The 22,628-nt window shown below is 46.0% G+C and overlaps 1 pseudogene across 1 annotated transcript; it reads left to right on the top strand.

The window, feature by feature from the left end:
* The first annotated feature begins 3,205 nt into the window (after positions 1 to 3,205).
* On the top strand, positions 3,206 to 22,273 carry LOC110304563 (uncharacterized; annotated as a pseudogene). Its single transcript, XR_015044831.1, has 4 exons — positions 3,206 to 3,249; positions 3,708 to 3,946; positions 4,139 to 4,224; positions 22,118 to 22,273. The product of XR_015044831.1 is annotated as an uncharacterized LOC110304563 (transcript).
* The last annotated feature ends 355 nt before the right edge of the window (positions 22,274 to 22,628 follow it).

Below are 22,628 nucleotides of genomic sequence, written 5' to 3'. Positions count from 1 at the left end.
GCGTGGTGGCACATGCCTTTAATCCCAGCATTTAGGAGGCAGAGGCAGGCAAATTTCTGATTTCAAGGCCAGCCTGGTCTACAGAGTGAGTTCCAGGACAGCCAGGGCTACATAGAGAAACCCTGTCTCAAAAACAAAACAAAACAAAACAAAAAAGCTTTTTTTTTTTTAGAAAGGGATTGAGAACTACCACTTTAGGGTCTTGGGTTCAGGTAGCCTCTATTCCTCACATTATCCCCAGAACTCTGCTCAGCAACATTTCGTAACTCTTTTTTTTTTTTTTAAAGATTTATTTATTTAATGTAAGTACACTGTAGCTGTCTTCAGACACACCAGTAGAGGGCATCAGATCTCATTACAGATGGTTGTGAGCCACCATGTGGTTGCTGGGATTTGAACTCAGGACCTTCAGAAGAGCAGCCTGTGCTCTTAACCGCTGAGCCATCTCTCCAGCCCACAAAAAAGCTTTTAATTAATTTTAATTTATGAGTACACTGTAGCTGTCTTCAGACACACCAGAAGAGGGTATCAGATCCCATTACAGATAGTTATGAGCCACCATGTGTTTGCTGGGAATTGAACTCAGGACCTCTGGAAGAGCAGTCGGTGCTCTTAACTACTGAGCCATCTCTCCAACCCCTTTTAACAGGTTTTTTAAAGACTTATTTATACATACGAGTATGTATACTTGCATAACAGTAGAGAACATCGGATCCCATTATAGATGGTTGTGAGCAACCATGTGGTTGCTGGGAATTGAACTCACAGGACCTCTGGAAGAGCAGTCCTTATAACTGCTGAGTGCTAAGTCCTGCTTGGCCCTTTGTAAGGGACAGCACGGCATGGTTCCTGTTCCTGGATCAGAGCCAATAGAGCTTGGGCCTCCATGAGTGTTGATGGTTGCTGTAGGTGTAAGCCTTGTTTGTATATTTTACTTCATGTTCCTCCTTCAGGGGAATGTTCTCTCTGCCAAGGTTAATGATATCATGATAATCAGAGACAGCAGGAGTCCAGGAGTACTCCAGGTATGGTCTATGTCTCAGCAAAATGGTAGAATGCTGTGACCTTCTGGACAGCCTTTAAGGCTGTGGGAAAGAACTCTGAAAACATGAGTTCAAAAATATATAATTTCTGAACTGTGCAAAATATAAAGATGCATTAGGAATTGTGTAAGGGGCTTCATAGATCTAAAGGACAGAGGCAACTACACTATGAACCAGCTTTTCAGAAAGATACAAAGACAGGCAGATACAAAAGCAGGCAAATTCCTGAGTTCAAGGTCAGCCTGGACAAACCAAATTCTGGTCAGAGCAAATCTAGGTCTAGGCATGGTCAGAATGGTAGTCTCAAGACACTATACCACCCAGCTAGGCTTACAAAGGTTGGCAAATCTCTGAGTTCTTTTGTAATGTTAATATATATATATATATATATATATATATATATACTTGTTCTTTGTCTAAGAGTCAAGGGGCTAAGGTCATGTAACACTTATTTTTGGGATGGTCAAAGGGAACCTGGAATAAATAACTGAGTTGATATGTTAAAAAACAAAAACAGCCAGGCGTGGTGGCGCATGCCTTTAATCCCAGCACTCGGGAGGCAGAGGCAGGTGGATTTCTGAGTTCGAGGCCAGCCTGGTCTACAGAGTGAGTTCCAGGACAGCCAGGGCTACACAGGAAAAACCCTGTCTCGAAAAACCAAAAAAAAAAAAAAAAAAAAAACTGGGTTTTGGTCTGCCTGAGATGAGCTGGAAGAGAGTAATAACAGTCCTTTTTTTTTTTTAAGAACTTTTTCAATTGAGGGAAGGCTGAGCTGTCTGGAGATGTCTAGAAAACAAACACAACTTTTCAAGATTTTTTCTTTTCTAACAAGATTTCTAACTTGGGGGCTGGTGAGATGGCTCAGTGGGTAAGAGCACCCGACTGCTCTTCCGAAGGTTCAGAGTTCAAATCCCAGCAACCACATGGTGGCTCACAACCATCCACAACGAGATCTGGCGCCCTCTTCTGGAGTGTCTGAAGACAGCTACAGTGTACTTATATATAATAAATAAATCTTTAAAAAAAAAAAAAAGATTTCTAACTTGGTCAAAAGATCCAAGAATTTTTTGTTTTGTTTTGTTTTAAGACAGGGTTTCTCGAGCCAGGTATGGTGGCCAGGTATGGTGGCGCATGCCTTTAATCCCAGCACTCGGGAGGCAGAGGCAGGCAGATTTCTGAGTTCAAGGTCAGCCTGGTCTGGTCTACAGAGTGAGTTCCAGGACAGCCTGTGGGCATTTTGTTTGTTTGTTTGTTTTTTGTTTTTCGAGACAGGGTTCCTCTGTATAGCTCTGGCTGTCCTGGAACTCACTCTGTAGACCAGACCAGGCTGGCCTCGAACTCAGAAATCTGCCTGTCTGCCCCACAAATCTGCCTGCCTCTGCCCCCCCCCACCCCCAAGTGCTGGCTGGGATTAAAGGCGTGGGCCACCACTGCCTGGCTTCCAAGATCCTTAAACCCATGAGCTATCCAGAGAGCTTTTAGGATTTTTTTTTCCTAGCATGAGAGAGTTATCTCTAGCAGGAAGCTCTCCCGAGCGGACTACAGAGCTCTCTAGAGAATCATCTCAAGCAGAACACAGGCTGTCAGTTTGGACCCACAGTTTGAGTTCAAGTCATTTGTTTCCATGTTCTTAGACAGGCCTTCTCAGAGAACCCCTCTCCAAGCTGAGGCCAGTCCTTGGCAGCTGTTTGTTTTCTTCCATTTTCTTTTTTTTTTTTTTAAGGATTTATTTATTTAAAGTACACTGTAGCTGTCTTCAGATACTCCAGAAGAGGGCGCTTTAGGGATGGTTGTTAGCCACCATGTGGTTGCTGAGATTTGAACTCTGGACCTTTGGAAGAGCAGTCGGGTGCTCTTACCCACTGAGCCATCTCACCAGCCCCATGTTTTCTTCCATTTTCAAGACAGGGTTTCTCTGTGTCACTCTGGCTGTTGTGGAATTCACTCTGTAGACCAGGCTGGCCTCAAGCTCTGAGATCCACCTGCTTCTGCCTCCCCAGTGCTGGGATTAAAGGCGAGCGCCACCACTGCCCGGCTCATCTTATTTTGAAGACCAGGTCTCTCAGAGAAACCTGGGCTGGCTGCTCTGGCTTAACCACCTAGGCAGTGAGTCCTCAGGATCCAACTGTCACCACGCTGATCGGTGGTGTTACAGATTCATCATGGCATGCCCAACTTTTATGTCGGTGCTGGGGTCCAAACTCAGGTACTCGTACTTCATTCTTCCATTCATTTACTCAATCAGGAAGATCGTGAATTCAAGGTCTTCCTTGGCTACACAAGACCCTGTTCCCTCCTTCACCCTTCAAAATAAAAAAAATAAAAAAAGATTGTGGAAAGTAAAATCAAGAGAGGTGCCCGGGATCCAGATGTGGTTCACATCATCAGAGGCAGCCGATCTCTGTGGTCTGTGTAATGCCAGGTCCAGATTCTGGTCTCACTACGTCCTGAGATTGTATAGAAATGAAAGGAGAAGAGGAAGAAGAGAAACCAGTGGGGTGGGGGAAGGGGGAGAGGGAGAGGGAAAGGGGGGAATCATGAGAGGAGAGAGAGGGAGGAGAGAGAGGCCCCGCCCACCAAGAGTGCAGGCCTGGGCGTAAGCATCCCAAATCCCACGTGCTTCCTCTGCCTCCTGCCTCCTCGGGACCTGCTCACTGCTAACAGTTATCAACCGCCACCGCCACGGAGGAGCGAGGAGTGGCGCTGGGTAAGCACAGCATGCAGAGCCGCCCCGCATTGGCCTCCAGCAAACCCTAGGTCGAAAGTCCTGGACACTGTCAAATGTTTCAGTGTCAAAAACATAAAGATTTGGAAGGGCAAACGAGACCAAATTAGATGTGCTTATACATCAGACTGCATCCAAAAGCATCGACCAGAACAATATGCGTGGTGTGGTGTTGAAGGTGGGTGGATTATACGTCATTTGTGGAGGTTAGAGGTGAAGCGGATGTTGGAAGTGTCCCAGGTAGAGCTCCAATGGAAGGGAGCAGTTTGTTATCCTTTGAGATACTTTCTCAGCCCGAGTTGGGTATTCTTAAGTTGTTATGGGGCTGGAGAGATGGCTCAGGAGTTAAGAGTCTTTGTTGCTCTCGCAGGTGGTGCTCGGTTTGACAGTAACTTCAGTTCCAGGGGCTCTACCACCCACTTCTCAACTCGGAGCACGAACATGAATATTGATGAGGTAGGTGCCGTTGGTCAGTTCATGACAGTGTATCCTGCATATATCAAGGATATGATAACATCAGAGGCAGGCAAGGAAGCTCAGCCTACTCCAAGCCAACAGCAGGCTCCAGCCCAGACTCCAGTGAATCTGCCACCTCAACAAGGGGCCCAGGCTGCAGCTACAGGGCTGTCTGTGGAAACACAGCTTTCTACCACTCACTAGGAGATCCTAGATCAGATGGAGGGCTCCTTGAAAACCTTGAAACTGCTTGCTGTGGCTCTGGAGAGGTGACTCAGCAGTTAAGAGCACTGACTGCTCTTCCAGAGGTCCTGAATTCAATTCCCAACAACCACATACATGGTGGCTCACAATCATCTGTAAAGGGGATCCAATGCCCTCTTCTGGAGTGTCTGAAGACAACTACAAAGTAGTTACATATAATAAATAAATCTAGCCGGGCGTGGTGACGCACGCCTTTAATCCCAGCACTTGGGAGGCAGAGGCAGGCAGATTTCTGAGTTCCAGGCCAGCCTGGTCTACAAAGTGAGTTCCAGGACAGCCAGGGCTACACAGAAAAACCCTGTCTCGAAAAACCAAAAAAAAAAAAAAAAAAAAGATTTATTTATTTAAAGAAGAACATAAAAATGCTGGGTGGGAGAGATGTGTGACCCCCTGCTGGATGAGGGTGTGGGTTATGGTTCTGCCAGTCTTCACACTCTAATCCCTGAGGTGTGGAGGCTCAAAGAGTACATATAATGTTCTTTTGAGACAGCATCTCATGTAGTCTGATTGGCCTCAGACTTGTGATGGCACCAAGGATGACCTTGAACTTGTGGTTCCGTGGTCTCAACCTCTCCTGTGCCGAGATTACAGGCGTGTCCCACCATACCCACTTCATGAGTGTCAGGAGCCATAATGGGACAAGCAACAATGTATTCATATAAATAAAAATTAATAAATTAAAAAAAAAAAGAAGAGCTGGGTGGTAGTGGCGCACGCCTTTAATCCCAGCACTTGGGCACTTGGGAGACAGAGGCAGGCGGATTTCTGAGTTCGAGGCCAGCCTGGTCTCCAGAGTGAGTTCCAGGACAGGGAGGGCTACACAGAGAAACCCTGTCTTGAAAAACCAAAAAAAAGAGAAAATATTAACTGTGTTTATATATAACTTCACTTATACCTTAGTTATGGTTTTAAACCTTCGGTGAACCTGTGGAGCTGAGACAGGTGATAAATGTTTGGCCAGATAATTACTCCTAATGGCTATGCATGTAAACATTCACCGTTGTAAACTTCTATTTCAATTTATGATGTGATTTTCTGTGTGAACTTGTAGTGAACTTTGTAACATGTGATCGTGTATTCTGAAAGATGTTTAAGGGCTGAAGAGAAAGAGAAGAGTCAGAACTGAGGGACTGAAGTGAGGGGAACGGAGGTGAGAAGAACTGAGCTGGGGAGTTGGTTCTCTGTATCTACCAAGTGGGTTCCTAGGATTGAACGCAGCTTGTCAGGTTTGAGTGGCAAGTGACTGTATCCATTGAGTTATTTCACAAGTCCTGAAAGATTAACTTTAATCCTGTATACATAGGTCCAGAAGTATATACTTTATTAGCCTGTATTTAAACAAATAGATGATTCTTTTAAGCACAGGGATTTAGAGAAGTAGGAGAGAAACGAGCCTCATAGGAGCACTAAAAGTAGGCCTTCTAGTCCCTAAGGGGCCTGACTACTTGTTTGTTTGCTTGCTTGTTTTTTGTTTGTTTTGTTGTTGTTTTCTCTTTTTAAGACCTGGTTTCTCGGGGGCTGGTGAGATGGCTCAGCAGGTAAGAGCACCCGACTGGTCTTCCAAAGGTCCTTAGTTCAAATCCCAGCAACCACATGGTGGTTCACAACCATCCATAACAAGATCTGACTCCCTCTTCTGGTGTGTCTGAAGACAGCTACAGTGTACTTACATATAATAAATAAATAAATCTTAAAAAAAAAAAAAGACCTGGTTTCTCTGTGTAGTCCCGACTGTCCTGGAACTCAGAAATCTGCCTGCCTCTGACTCCCAGATGTTGGGATCAAAGGCATGCACCATCATGCCTGCCACTTGTTGCGGCCCGCCCGCGGTCCACAACACGAACGGTTCAACTGAAAATGGCAGTTCAGGCTGAAAGAGAGGTAACTAGACGGGGCGGAAGAAAAGAATGAAGTCAAGACAAGACTCTGATCAAGACTCAATTTAATATTTCCAGACACTCAGTTTATAAAGGAAGGGGGAGGGAACCCAATTTCCCGCCAAGTAACTCAGGGTCCAGTAGCAGGACGAACACGTGTGTGACTCCAGGCAGCAGAGGCAGGTTCCAGCAGTGGGCGTGGCAGGACGAATGAGCCGGTAGCTCCACCCTTGAGCAGGCAGGTTCCAGGCTGGGGGGAAGGGAGGCCACATTTCCCCCCATTAGATAACAAAACAAAAATAAAAAAAAGGGGGTGGCCTGTGGCAGAAAAATTATCTATGTTCAATAGTTCTGCCTGAGTTCCTAGGGCTAAAGAAAAAAAACTGTATCTGGCTGAGACTGTCTTAAAAGCACTGACTGAATAGCAGCACTGGGCTGTAGGCTCTGACTTTATAATGCTAATTAGTGCTGAATAGGTAGCTACCTGTTTGCCTTTTAAGTAGGGCGTTGGAACCCTGGCTGAGTTTAACTAAACAATTTTAGAATAACACTGAACTGATAATCCTCTGCAATTTTGGGGAACAGGGAGAAGGGGTTAAGACCAGCTCTTTAGTACAAGGCCAATTGGCTTTTTTATTTTTTTTTGGGTGGGAGGCAGTGAAGGGCCTGCTCTTACAACAGCAAGGTCTCCAATCTCTCTCCCCCCTATTAATTAAGTTTAAATAGGCAATGCTTAACAGAGGTGATCAAATGATTTTCTCATCCATAGATGAGTGGGCCTTTAACCTTGACTTGGGTGGACATTAGCCTGATTCCTCCCGTGAGCATTGTAACGACTCACATCTGTGGCTCTTGGTATCTTTTGGGGAGGGGAGGCAGAGCCTTAAGTATTTTTGGTTTTTAGCTGGAATCGGATACCAACCTCCGTCAAATCAGGTGTGTCGCACAGGGAACTCAGAAACGGTCAAACTGGACCTTCCCTCCGCAGTGATCTCCTGCGCCAAGCGGTACCCATACCGTATTCATATGATTATGAATCAGTATCGCAATTCTGAGTTATTGCGAGGTCTCTATATGAGACTTGTCAACCTCAGATTTAGCAAGGCCTAGACAAGAATTATGTTAGTATTAACACCATTAATTTTGGTTAAACTAGGAGCTGAAAGTCTTTCCTCTTCATCTCTGTTATTCCCAGTAGCCTGAGGAACTAAGGACACCTTGCAGTAACAGCAAGGGTGAAAAGCCAGAGGCCAGCTAAGGGACTAAGCCTATATCTATCAAAATAAGAACTAATCTTTGTAAATATATATGAAATTTCTACTTCCCTAGCTCTCCTGGTAAATCTAAATCTTATCTTAGACTGAAAAGCCACATGCTGGGATGTCCCTGGAAGGGAGATTAGCAGAACCACCTGTTTGCTCGTAGGGGCGGGGCGGAGAACCGGAGAATGTAGATTGACCTGCTTGAGAGAAGGAAGAATTCTAAACAATGAGAGTGTAGCAATGTAAATTTTCTGTTCAGAGAAGTCAAGGTACTTTATTTAGATGCAAATTGTAAAGCTAAAGTTAATCTCCGGCCTCTTGTAGGGGAATTGGCTCAGAGGAAACAGTGTTTTTTGAGAGCTTCCACTCCCAGCTCAAGAGGAATTTTAGTCTTTAGAATGATACTTACGAGGAGAGACAGAATCTGTGTTTACCTGACGAATTAATCTCTCTGGTAGCCACCGTGCTTCATCTTCATCTCGTGAAAAAACACAAACCGAGCCTCTTCCCCAGATTAGAACTGGATCTGGACCCTTCCATTTATTAGTCAGGGCGTCCTTCCATTTTACCAATGCATAAGAATTAGAAGTAACTGGGTGCCAGTGGCGTTCCGCTGCAGACTGACCTTTAATGTCAGTTTGCAAAAAGTTTAGGACAAATAAGGTAAAGGCAAGATGAGCCTTTGGTGACTTTGGGGGATACGCTTTGAATTAACTTTGCTAGGTAATTTAGAATATAGGAATCTCTAATAATTGAACTGAATATTAGACCAGTCTAAGATTGAGTTAGAATGGCTGGTCACACTGAAGAAGAGTGAAAAATCATTATGACTCTATTAAATGACTAATTTTACTAAGTCTGAATATACAGTCTCTGATGTACTATTGCCATAAAGTTAAAAGGCTAGAAGCTAGTCTAAACTGGAAAAATGACAAGCAAGGATGGATCTAAAACATGAATTTAATCTCTTAGTACTTTTAATCAGGACACTGAGTTAACTTACCTGTCAGCTCAGCACACGAATTACCAATATGCTTCTGTAGAGTTCTGTGGAGAGAACCTGTTTTTCCCTTTCCTAATAAGGTAGCTGTTTTAGGATCAATCTATAAGCCAATAAGTAGATCCTTTTAAGATACTAAAAAGCATTTATTAAATTTGACATTTTAATCTCAAATTTTGAAAATAAAGGTATGTTTTAAATAGTGTGCATGGAAATGCACTAAATAGTATATATGGGGATACAATTTCTCTCTTTTGTCTTTTAAGAGGTTAAAGTTTAAAATTTTACAATATCTAACCTTTTGAATTAATAACTTGTTGGACAAAACATTTTAAATATTTGGCTGTAAAGGGGCAGTGACTAATTGCACTTTCAATTATTTTTTTTTTTAAGGAACGGTTGTAACTAGAAGGCTAGAAAAGTTATTAAGAGTCACACGTGCATAATTTATTTATTAACTAAAAATATGTATAAACAATTGTAAATTTGAGAATTAATAGTATCTGAGGGACGAACAATTTTAAGTAATTATGAGCTCAGAGATACAGCATTGACTATCAATATATAAATTAAGGTTTGATTGTTCAGCATTTTAAAACACCATCTACAGTACACAACTAGATTATTTGTGCTGGAATAGGGGCAACTGTGTGTCTTAAGACTCCGCTCCACAGCAGCTAGTTGGGCCCACGTGGGCCAAACGATCGGCTGGGAGGATGAGAAAAATGACTTTACAATAATGTTTTTTCTGGCCAAAGAATTGTCTTGGGCACAACTAATTTTTAATTACCAATTAACAACAATTATAAAAGCTTTCTTTATTTCCTGCAAAACCCCTTGCAGCAAACCAAAACACCAAATAACAAAAGGATACTGTCTCTGAATCTTTTGGGTGAGAGCAAGGATTTAAGGTAAACTTCCCTTGAGAAGCATTAGTTAATAAAATACTTTCCACTTAGGAAACAATATATACTGAAAGATTAAAACTTTTGGCTTCTTGTAAAGAAGCAGAAACAATAAACATTTTTCTTACATAATGTAAAGCTATATTAGCCATACATAGAGGCAAAATTTTCTAGTGATTACCAGTTTACTAGAAGCAAAAATCTTTGAATTTAAGCATTATTTTAAACATCTGAATAGATCTGTAACACTGTTAAAAAGAAATTTTCTTGAACACAGGGAAAAACTTTTTTAGGCATTGTTTGCAAAACAAAAGAAAGGGCCACAAGCCGCTCTGGGACTGCCCAGAGCCCTGTATTGACTCAAAGGTAAAATACTTTTTAATCTGAGCATTAATCTTAAATTTGCAATCAAACTGCAAGCTGCAGTCAATGGAACAATGGCAGTTTTAACCATAATTTTTAAGTTTTTGTGCAAGGTTAGGATAATACCTACAACTTTGGGAAAGCAAAACCTATGTTTAAAACAATTTATCACTGTTAAAATCAATATTAGAAGCATTACTATCATATTACGAAGTTTGGATATCAATTAATACCTATGAATACCTATTAAAGCAAGCTTTAACGCTTTAATAAAGAGGCATTGCTTTATATCTTATCTTAAATTTTACTATTTAGGATAGGAACCACATTTATCATTATCTAAACTAGAAATATCTTAAGAGACTCAGCCTCTGAAGCTTAATCTCAAACTTTAACTCGCTTCAGGGCCTCACCAACTTTCTCTCAGGTTCCACAATCTATCGTTTCTTCTTCTTTGAACCATGGACAACAGCTATCTATCTTATCTAAAAGATTTCTGACTAATTGTACTTCAAGCCTTACTCCTTTTTCCTTAAGCAACTCCTGAAAACTAAACACAATCGCCTGATCCATGATTTTGAACCCTTCTTTCTTCCACCTAAGCAGTTTTCTAAAAAACTGCGGCACACCGCCTGTCTCCGTATCTAGTTCCGATTAACGAAACTGCTGACCCCAAGCAGAAACAGTGTTGGGTCAGCACTGCTTCAAACTTGATTCGTATCCTACCGCATCCTCAGCAACACTTTACAAAACTGAAATTTTTTAGGCTAGCGCTAGCATGTGTACCTGTCCGTTGCTCCGATGCTCCTCCGATACGAAGATCCTTTCCTTTCTTGTGGAGCTCCACACAGCAGTCGTTTCTCTTAACATCCCTCTGCCATTCTTCAGGTCCCAGTTCTGGCGCCAACTGTTGCGGCCCGCCCGCGGTCCACAACACGAACGGTTCAACTGAAAATGGCAGTTCAGGCTGAAAGAGAGGTAACTAGACGGGGCGGAAGAAAAGAATGAAGTCAAGACAAGACTCTGATCAAGACTCAATTTAATATTTCCAGACACTCAGTTTATAAAGGAAGGGGGAGGGAACCCAATTTCCCGCCAAGTAACTCAGGGTCCAGTAGCAGGACGAACACGTGTGTGACTCCAGGCAGCAGAGGCAGGTTCCAGCAGTGGGCGTGGCAGGACGAATGAGCCGGTAGCTCCACCCTTGAGCAGGCAGGTTCCAGGCTGGGGGGAAGGGAGGCCACAGCCACTGGGAAGGTTTTGTTTTTGTTTTTTTTCAGGGTGTTAATCTACTTCCTTTTCAGATCATTGACTTCTCAACAGAGTCACAGTTTCAAAATTCAACTATTGGCTGGGTTGGTGGTACAAGCCTTTAAATTAACCCCAGTACTCAAGAGGCAGAGACAGGCAGATATCTATGAACTGAGGCCTGTAAATTTCAGACCAGCCAGTGCTACATAAAGTCTGTCTCAAAAAAATATAAGAAAGGAAGAAAGAAAGAGAAAGAAAGAAAGAAAGGAAGAAAAGTAGAAGAGAAGAAAAGAAAAAGAAAAAAGAGAAAGAAAAAGAGGGCAGGAGAAATGGCTCAGCAGTTAGACTGCTCTTCCAGAGGACTCCAGTTAATTCCAAGCAACCACGTGGTGGTTCACAACTGTCTGCAACTGGAGTTCTAGGGACCCTGACACCCTCACACAGATATACGTACAGGCAAAACGCCAGTGCACATAAAGTAAAAATGAGTTTAAAGAGAAAAGGGAAACAAATGTCTCTGCTGAGGTGATTGGCCTTTATGGTTTCTAGCTGTGCCAGCTCCAGTATTCTGGTTACAAAATGGTAACACTGTGTGTGACTTACAAAGAGGGGTCAGCCATGCCCAAACCCCACTTCTTCCAAAACAGTCACTTTCCTACCACTCCCCACCTCTTAATTTTTTTAAATTTAAATTTAATTTTATTTATTTTACATCCTGACTGGAGTTCCCCTTCCCCTCCCAGCCCCTGCCTCCCACCTCCCCTCTGTCCACCCCCTTCCCCCTCCCCTGTTTCTCTTCATAAAAGGGCCAGAGACCATGGATACCAACCACCTCTTTGTTTTATAAACATCTGAGTTTGCTCAACTATTTTCCTTGCTCTGAAACCCCCCATGCTTTCAAGGAACTTCAAATTGGCAGGAAAATATATATTATTAAAAACTAAGGAATGGGGCTGAAGAGACAGCCACACAGTTTACAGCACTTGTTGCTTTTGCAGAGGACCCAGGCTGGGCTCCCATCCACACACGGTGCCTACAGTGGTCTGTAACTCCAGCAGATCTGATCCCGTCTCTGGCCTCCTTGGGCACCAGGCATGCACATGGTACACATATACACACAGACACAAAACATCCAAACACATTAAATAATCCTAATTCTCTCAGGAAAGGAACCTATCCCCGCAAGACACACATGCTTGACTCCTGTGCTGTCAAAAGCTTGGTGTGACTCTCACTCGAAACTGGAACAATAAGGAATGGACAGCTGTTGGGAACAAAATAAAGGAGGGCCCTGAGGGCCCTTGGGAAAAGTGGGGAGGAGAAATATGCCACGTCCGGCCAGAGTTCCTGTGCTCTGGGCAGGCAGACGCAGAGAGACTGCCAGGCGCTTTCCACACAGCCCCCAGGTGGAGATCTATCTAAGCCTCTGACCCACACTGCAGGAGGGTGGAGAAGGGGCAGCCCTTGACAAGGGACCCCAAGGCCACACCCTGTAGCCCTGGGGTTATAGGAGAGAGAAGGAATAGGGAAGAGGTTCCCAACACCTGTGAGAGTGCGCAGTGGGTCTTGATGGAGCAGAGACTCTCTATGGTTTAAGAGCTTTATTATAGAAATGCAGGGGGGAAGAGAGAAGGGAGAGAGAGAGAGAGAGAGAGAGAGAGAGAGAGAGAGAGAGAGAGAGAGAGAGAGAGAGAGAGAAGGCTGAAGAGAAAGAGAGGAGAGAGGAGAGAGAAGACAAAGAGAAAGGGAAGAGAAAGAGAAAGCCGAGCAGTGGTGGCACACACATTTAATCCCAGCACAGAGGCAGAGGCAGGCGGATTTCTGAGTTTGAGGCCAGCCTGGTCTAGTGAGTTCCAAGACAGCCAGGGCTACACAGAGAAACCGTGTCTCAACCCCCCCCCCCCCCAGAGAGAGAGAGAGAGAGAGAGAGAGAGAGAGAGAGAGAGAGAGAGAGAGAGAGAGAGAGAAAGAGAGAAAGGCAAGAGAGAGAGGTGAGAGAAGTGAGTGGTGAGAGGACAAAGGAGTAAGAGAGGGAGGTGGGGCTGAGCACCCCTTTTATTGTCTTCACTGTTGCTAGGTAACTGGTGAGAAGTTTAGCCTGAAGGTCAGAAGCTTGGGTCATTGTTTACATGACTACTGACCATGCTTCTCTTGTGGGGGCTGTGGGAGGTGGTGAAAGATCCTGACAGAATGTAAAAGGTCACAGAAGCTCTGAAATTGGCAAGATAGATTTCATTGCTAGCAGAACTAGCTTCACTGATTTAGAAAAATAGAGGTTCACAATGCTCTGGCCACTCCTTGAACCCGTGTGTCTGCCAATGTTTTGATCGTTCATTGAACCCATGTGTGTGCCCACTGCTGCACCTCACTGCTAGGTGTTTGTGATATTGGCTGCTAAGATAGAGTCAGAAAATCTCCCCAGCAACCACAGCCAGGCCAATCCGGAGTTGCTACACCTGCACCAGACTCTTTCCTTGTACCCCTCCCATACCCAATTCTTGAGAATAGACATTGTTTAGATCTGGAAATCACCTACTCCCTCCTTCTCCTTTCCCCCCTGAGGGCCTATAAAAACTGGGACCCCTTTCCCCTCGAGGTCTACTCCTCTACCCCTGCATGGGATACGAGTTGTCCCCAGAGCTCTGGCTTTCCCCGAATAAAGCCTCGTGTGGTTTGCATCAAGCTTGGTCTCTCATGAGTCTTGGGGGTCTGCTATTATCCCGTGGCCTGAGGGAGGGGCTCCTCTCAGAGTCTTTCAGTGGTAGCTTAGGCAGGGGCCAGAGTTCCAGGAGCATGAGGGAACACCGACCGTGTCATGTAGGTGAATTATGACCATCGGGGTTCAGACCTCAGCTCGACTGGAGACCAGCCTGCAATTCCCTACAGACAGCAGAGTAGCTCTGGTCTTGTGGTCTTCATAAGAGGCTGTTTTGTTTTGTTTTGGGTTTTTTTTTTTTTTTTTTTGGTTTTTTTTTCGAGACAGGGTTTCTCTGTATAGCCCTGGCTGTCCTGGAACTCACTTTGTAGACCAGGCTGGCCTCGAACTCAGAAATCCGCCTGCCTCTGCCTCCCAAGTGCTGGGATTAAAGGCGTGCGCCACCACCGCCCGGCTGTTTTGTTTTTTTGAGACAGGGTTTCTCTGTATAGCCCTGGCTGTCCTGGAACTCACTCTGTAGACCAGGCTGGCCTCAAACTCAGAAATTCACCTACCTCTGCCTCCCGAGTGCTGGGATTAAAGGCGCGTGCCACCAAGCCTGGCTCATAAGAGGCTTTTTTATCTACTTTATTTTACATGTATGCGTGCTTTGTTTGCTCGTCTCTGTATCGTGTTCAGCCTGTGCTAGCCGAAGTCAGAAGAGGGCATCCAGTCTGATCTGCTAGAAGTGGAGTTACAGATGTTTGTGGACCACAGTGTGGGCACTGGGAACCAAATGCAGATTCTCTGCAAGAAGAGCAAGGGCCCAGCCGGGCATGGTGGCACAGGCCTTTAATCCCAGCACTTGGGAGGCAGAGGCAGGCAGATTTCTGAGTTCGAGGCCAGCCTGGTCTACAGAGTGAGTTCCAGGAAAGCTAGGGCTACACAGAGAAATCCTGTCTCAAAAACCAAAAAAGAAAAGAAGAAGAAGAAGAAGAAGAAGAAGAAGAAGAAGAAGAAGAAGAAGAAGAAGAAGAAGAAGAGCAAGTGCCCTTAACTGCTGAGCCATCTCTCCAGCCCCCAAGCTTCTGCGTTTTAGGATTTCAGGTGAGGTTCATCTGGAAAGTGCAATAGCTCTGTTGATCAATTCCACATAGGAATAAACCAGCTAAATTAAACATGTCTTCACCTACAGCACAGATCCCTGCCTGGATCTATGAACAAGAGGCTATGCTATGGGTTTTGTTTTGTTTTGATTTGTTTTCCTATGAAGAACTTTCTGTGAGGGAGCCTACGATACATCAGATCAGAGCTCCCCAGTAGCTAGGATTGCATAGGAAGACACTGGGTGGAGGTGAAGGACTTAGTCCTGCTGAGGGTGAGAGGTACCTACCTGCCTGTAATCCCTCAGAAGACTGACCTTGCCCTGCACACGGGGAGGGGGTGGAGAGAGCAACATCCACTGTGTGTGACAAGGGACAGTGTGTGGGGGGGGAGGGCCTCTTCTCAAGAGAGATCTGCAGATGTAGGTGAACATTACTCCTCCAGCTCTGGAAGGATGGGGCAATGTACTGTGCTCAGGAGACTTCCTGTGTGCACACTGTAATGTTCTGAGTAGGCAGCTACCTTCCCAGTGACTGACTCTCTCTCTGTCTCTCTCTCTCTCTCCACCACGTCACAGGATTAAGGTTAAGTTTATCTGCCCTCACCAATGGCACACCAGTATTGCTGCCCCTAATTTATTTGACTAGGATGTATTATAGCTATGGTCTGCAGTAAGGTGGCCAGTCTTACCAAACTCGTTCTCCTCTTTGTTGACAGTTAAAGAAGCATCTATAGGGAACCTGGGAGCATCCGTGTAGGTGTTGCAGGCCAGGATGGAGATGGAGAACACCAGCACTGAGTTCACTGCTGAACTGGAAAGGAGGTGGTGGTCTTAGCTCTTCAGGGTTCATCAATGAGCAGCTTGACCTTAACCATGAAAGTGATGTTCCTAGCCCTTTAAGTTACACATCACTGTGTTTCTCAGAGGGAAATCCGGAAGATGTAACGTTAATGCTGCTACCGTCCATGACACTGCCTTGCTCTACTGTATGAGATGTAGAGGATACCCTGGGCTCTTTGCAGAGGACAATAGAGTCCTCCACTAATCTGCTTCTGACAACTTGAGCTACAAAAGTAAGCTCTACTTTTGCAGAAAACCTGTTAGATGCAGAAATCGGTGAGGTCAGAGAGAAAGAGAAAACCACCATGCTTGTGCATCGCTCAGGCCGTTTAGATCCCAAATTTAAACGGCAGATATTTGAAAAGAGATGGGAACCTGCCCCGGCTGAGGAAGACAGTCTTGCAGAGATCGAGAAGGCAGAGAGACGGCTCCACAGCATGAGCAGAGTCCCCAAGGGGACAGGAAGCATACAGAAAAGGCACTTCAAGGATGTGAGTGGCAAGAGCCTGTGAACCAAGCAGAGCGTCCAGACCCCCGTGGAGAGCATCTCCAAGGACAGGCAGCTCGGGAGCCCACCCTCAACGGAGTGGCAGCTGTGGTCTCTCTTCTCCCAGCCTGGAACCTGCTTGCTCAAGGGTGGAGTTTCCTGCTCATTCGTTCTGCCACGCCCACTGCTGGACCCTGTCGCTTTGCTGCTTGGAGCCACTCACGTGTTCATCCTACTACTGGACCCCGAGTTTCTTGGCGGGAAATCGGGTTCCCTCCCCCTTCCTTTATTTTTTTTTATTTTTTTTTTTAAAGATTTATTTATTTATTATATGTAAGTTCACTGTAGCTATCTTCAGACACTCCAGAAGAGGGCGCCAGATCTCGTTACGGATGGTTGTGAGCCAAAATATGGTTACTGGGATTTGAACTCTGGACCTTCGGAAGAGCAATCGGGTGCTCTTACCCACTGAGCCATCTCACCAGCCCTCCCCCTTCCTTTATAACTGAATGTTGGAATTAGTAAAGGGGGGCCTTGAACATAAAATCGTCTTGGCCTCGTTCTTTCTCCGGCCCCGTCTAGCTTCCTCTCTTTTCAGCTCAAACTGCCATCTTCAGTTGAACCGTTCACGTTGTGGACTGCTGGTTGGGCCGCAACAGGCAGCAGCTCGGTCTGGAGCAGAAGCCCAGGGAGTTAGTGGGCCATTCCTTCCCCTCAGAGCCCTTGCTCCCAAAGGAGCACAGGGAAGAGCTCTCTTCTTCCCCAGAACCGCCCCTGCTGGACAAGGCTCCCACTACAAACTCTCTACCTGAGTTCATAGACAGACGGAAAGACTTGTCTTACACCATCTTCGTTTTAGAAAGTGCAAATGCTAATGTGAAGAGAACGAAGGGTTCTAACCCAAGTTTACAACCTGAAGCGAGGCATTGAAACCTTAGGAAGAAAAAATCTCATTTCCAGTTGATTGCAAAGAGGCCGGCAGCATCCTCTGCAGTGAGGAGCCTGGTAAGTTCCCCTGCACGAGGGATCTTTTCATCTTTAGGAGACCCGAGTTACCCAGAAAGGCCCTTTTCGGAATTATATGTTGCTCCAGAGCCTTCTATAGAAAAGCCTTTTGAAGAAAATCGGGCTGCAACAGATAATGTTGAAGAAAATATTCTTGAACAAATCGTCACTACATCAAAAAATAAATCCGCTAAGAATCTTGCTGCAGATTCTGATATACCTATACCCAGTATACCAGGCTTAATTCCACCTGTTCTGCAAACCAGGGAGCCACAGTTACACTTCATTTTGGGGTCTGACTCACCCAACCACTTCGAAGAATTTGCTTACCCATCGCCAATGACACCAGGAGAACAGTTTGAATCTCATCTCAACCAGCAGCTGCGGGTGCTCATCCCCAACAACGATGTGAGAAGGCTCATCTCTCACGTTATCAGGACTTTGAAGATGGACTGCTCTGACAGTGAAGTGCAACTGTCCTGTGACAAGCTCATCTCCAGAACAGGCCTCCTGATGAAACTCCTCAGCCAGCAGCAAGATTTCAAGCTGTCCAGGGCCGACTGGGATACAGACCAGTGGAAAACTGAGAACTACATCAATGAGAGCACAGAAACCCAAGGCGAACAGAGGAGTCTGGAACCAAGTCAGGTGAGGACAGCGCTGGGACAGGAGCCCCCAGCCTCCCCATGAGCTAACATGCAGGGTTTTGATCTGGGTGGTGGTGGCATATGTCTTTAATCCCAGCACTTGGGAGGTAGATGCAGGTGGATTTCTGAGTTTGAGGCCAGCCTGGGCTAAATTTCACGTTCTTCCTTCCCATCTTTGTTGTTAAAAATAATGTCTCCTTTTAGGACACAAAGAGGTTCCAGCATACAGTGATAGCAACAAGCTCATCTGTGACTCTAGCACTGACAATTTTAACCATTATTTTCTGTCTCACTGAAGTAAGGACCATTGAGTCTGATGTCCAAAATATATGGAGAGCTGACAGTTCAGAAAGAAAAATTCGCACTTTCAAATGATGTTTCCAAAGAGGTCAGCATCTTTTGCAGTGAGAAACCTCAGAAGTCCCAGGAGGGGCCTTTCACCTTCGGGACACTTGAGCTATCTGGAGAATTCTTTGTCAGGATTACATCTTCTTTCAGAACCTTCTAGAGCAGTGTTTGTCACCCTTCCTAAAGCAACACCCCCCTCCCTTTTTTTGTTTTTTTGTTTTGTTCATTTGTTTGTTTGTTTTGTTATGTTTTTTTTTTTTTTTTTTTTTTTTTTTTTGAGACAGGGTTTCTCTGTATAGCCCTGGCTGTCCTGGAACTCACTTTGTAGACCAGGCTGGCCTCAAACTCAGAAACCTGCCTGCTTCTGCCTCCCAAGTGCTGGGATTAAAGGCATGCACCACCACTGCCTGGTGTCCGAGACAGCATTTTTATAGAAACTCAGACTGCAACAAATACACATGAAGTCTAACAGAGGCTGGAAAAAGCAGGACAAAGCAGAATTCAGGATTCCCCTTCTGTTTTCTTTTCTTCAGACACACCAGAAGAGGGTATCAGATCTTGTACAGATGGTTGTGAGCCACCATGTGGTTTCTGGGATTTGAACTCAGGACCTTCGGAAGAGCTGAGCCATCTCGCCAGTCCACCCCCCCCCACCTTTTGTTTTCTTTCTTCCTTCCTTTTTTTTTTGGTTTTCCAAGACTGGGTTTCTCTATGTAGCCTTGGCTGTCCTGGAACTCACTCTGTAGACCAGGCTGGCCTTGAACTCAGAAATTCGCCTGCCTCTGCCTCCCAAATGCTGGGATTAAAGGCATGTGCCACCACGCTCAGCTAAGAGAGGAGGAGATTTAATAAGTACACTGTAGCTGTCTTCAGACCCACCAGAAGAGGACATCAGATCTCATTACAGGTGGTTGTAAGCCACCATGTGGTTGCTGGGATTTGAACTCAGGACCTTTGGAAGACAGTCAGCACTCTTACCTGTTGAGCCATCTCTCCGCCCCCCCCCCCCTTCCCCTACTAATCACAAAAATCCTGCCAGCCATCCTGGTGATACAAAGACATCAGTCACAGATGGCCAATCACAGATGGTCAGCAGCCTCCATCCCCAGATGTGTATGCCTGAGGAACCACAGGCCAGCATGGCTGCTCATGATTCCAAGCAGAGTGACTGGCCCTCTAGTCCTCATTACAGAGGACTGTGAGCCACCATGTGGTTGCTGAGATTTGAACTCAAGACCTCTGGAAGAACAGTCAGTGCTCTTAACTGCTTAGTCATCTCTTCAGGCCAGAACTTAGCTAAGCCAGCCTCCATTATACTGCCCTGCTACAGGTTCAAGAAGATGAACAAACACAGTCCGTGCTCGTATCTATCAATCCTATACCAGGCTCAGAGCTAGGCACTTCCATTACAATGTTGTGACAAGGACACGAGCCACTCTGGTCACATTGCACTGGCCACAAAGACTAGCCGACAAGAGGAACAGAAGCACGTGTGCACGCCTGAGCTTCCCAAAGTCTAGACCAGCATTTCAGAAAGCTATGGGGCCCCTGGACTGGGCGAAGGGATAGACAGCAAATCCAGAACAAAGAATCCGACAATATTGGATGTGACTGTGACTGTGTACCAGGAAGAGGCTTGGTTCTGTGCTGGGTCAGTGTAAGAGGCCGCCTGGAGAAAGAGAGAATTAAGTTGGTGTTTTAGCAGATGAAAGGAAGGTGGGGACCATGTGAAAGCAGAGAAGCGCAGCCCTTCCAGATGCGGCTGCACTAAAGCTTGACAGACCAGACGGCCTTGGTTAAAAGCATAGAAATCATGGTGTAAACCACTGCTAGCTTAAGCGGTGAGAAGACACCACCCAGCTTGGGTAGAGGACAGAGCTTTGATGTTGGCCCCAAAGTGGCCCCATGCAGGAGAATGTGGGCCATCAGACAGGAGGCCTACAGGGGCAGAGCCTTTGCTGGCTCAGAACCCTGCAGAGACTCCACCTTGCTACACAGGTTGCTCCCCACTCTGAATGCTTGGGATGGGAGTTGGGGGTGGGAAGTATAGTCATTTTATTTCTAAACCCCTCTGATGTGTATCAACCCAACTTAGATTCACAATACGTGATGATAGTGTCCCCTTTTATGTGATAAGAGGCAAGGAAATTAGTGCCTAGGAAAGTCACCGAGATGCTGGTGTGGCAAGGAATTCTATGCAAGTGCTGATCTGCAGGCTGGGGCCAAATCCCCATTCATTCCCTGTCAGTCATCATTGCTATAGCGGCTGAGAGGGCTATAAGTCTCTGTAAGAGACTAATGTCACACCAAAAGCAGTTTAAAATAGCAAGCACCTAATCTACACAATCGGTATCTATTGGACTCTGAGGAGTAGCTCTGCATCTCTCACAAGGTCCTTGAGTCCTTCCAGGGCTGTGGCAATCGGATGCCTTCACTGAGGCTGCAGGATCCACGTTTAAGATGGTCTGCTCCCTCCCATGGCTGGCTGCCGATAGTTAAGGGCAGGCCTTAGTTCCTGACCACGGGCTATGGGATGATGATGGTGGCACAAGAGGTGGAAGAGGGAGAGGCAAAAGAGAAAGAGGAAGGAGGAGGAGGAAGAGGAGAGGTTTATGGCCTAGCTTCAGAAGGCCCCTCACTTCTCTATCAGCATGTGAATGGTTAGAAGCCAGGGACCAAATCAAGCACCCATCCAAGGGAAGGCAAATCAAGCACCCATCCAAGGGAAGGCAAATCAAGCACCCATCCAAGGGAAGGCAAATCAAGCACCCATCCAAGGGAAGGCAAATCAAGCACCCATCCAAGGGAAGGCAAATCAAGCACCCATCCAAGGGAAGGCAAATCAAGCACCCATCCAAGGGAAGGCAAATCAAGCACCTATCCAAGGGAAGGCAAATCAAGCACCCATCCAAGGGAAGGAACCACTAGATGCCATCTTTTGAAAAGGGGGTCCTAGAATTTGTGAGCTCATTTTTAAACTACCTGAACATAGGGTAAGCACCCCTTTTTTCTGCTACTTCACTCATTCTCAGTCTTTCTGACACCAACTGGGGGTCGGGAGGTCGTCCCATGCCAAGCAACTTTTGAGTTCTCTGGGCACACACCAGCAGGGGGTCCCAGAATCTGCTGGACTTTGCTGTAACTGGAGTCAGGGTGGAGTCAGGGTCAGACTGCTCAGATAAGGGCTCAGCTCTACCGGATGGCCCTGTTGAGGTGGCAGTAACAGTCCAGGTTGTCACTTGTGCATCCTACCAGCTAGACGGCCACCTCAGGGTTGATCACTTGCTAGGATGAATCATGGGGGCCAGGAAAATGCCCACTACTGCATTACCCAGAGTTCAGGGAGCAGATGACAGCACACAGGGAAGGTGGGCGGGGCGGGCTCCGTGGAGTATGGAGCTGGGGGGGCGGGGGGGCAGACATTACTTCTAGTATAGGTTCATCAACCCAGACGCACTAGACTTTGGGAACTGTATGGAGCCTTCAGCCTGCAGGCATGATTGACTGCTGAGATGAATACAGTTTTATCACAGAGCCTAGGCAGAAGCTTGAATGCAGAAGGGGAAAAAAAATGAATAGAGGCCTGGTGTGGTCATGAAGCGTCCATAAATGGTACACCAGAGAAGAGACTGAAGTATCTGAAGAAAACCTGGTATCCAACCACCCGTGGAGGGCACTGATAATGGCAGCTCAGGGTCCCACGCCCTATGGAGCTAAGGCAACAGGACACTAAGGCTCAGGAAGTTAGTGGGGAGCTCCAGCCCAGAGCCCTCCCTCACAGAGGAATGCAGGCCAACGGACTCCTCTCTGCTGAAACAGTCTGTGACCTTTCCATCTGTAAAATTTGCTCTCTGAGGTCAGAAACCAAAAAGACCTCACCCAGACCCGTTTTTTTTTGTTTTAGGAGACACAGCTGCTGGAGTTAAAAGCACAAAGACTGTTTTAAGTCAGTGCAGTGCAGTGCAGTGCTGTGCTCTTCGCAAAAGCTCGCCTCAGCAAAAGCTTGCCACCTCTACCCCAGGGCCAAGGAAACCCACTCTTCAGAAAGAAAGGTTCATAGTTCTGATGGATACTTGGAAGAGGCTGCCATCTTCTGCTGTGAAGAGCCATGTAAATTCCCTGTCAGTTCTGGGATGGTTTTGCTCATTGTGGTTATGGACTAAGCTCTGGTGTCATCTCGATGAAGCTGGAGATGCACCTTGGAAGAGTCAAATATGGAACATACGGAAAGGAAGCTCCCCGGTGGTGGGGGTGGGGGAGGGGTGGGAAATGCCGGCATAAGACAATTGCTGATCGATTTTTTTTTTCTTTTTTTGACTCTTCCAAGGTGCATCTCCAGCTTCATCGAGATGACACCCAGAGCTTAGTCCATATCTACAGGGGAGGCACTTACAGAGCATGAGTCAAATAAGCTT

The sequence above is a fragment of the Mus caroli genome, unplaced genomic scaffold (assembly GCF_978045245.1).
Source record: "Mus caroli unplaced genomic scaffold, Mus_caroli_1 scaffold_13, whole genome shotgun sequence".
In the NCBI taxonomy this organism is placed as follows: domain Eukaryota; kingdom Metazoa; phylum Chordata; class Mammalia; order Rodentia; family Muridae; genus Mus; species Mus caroli.
The sequence above is the reverse complement of the archived record's forward strand: the minus strand, read 5'-3'. Positions and strand labels throughout refer to the sequence as shown.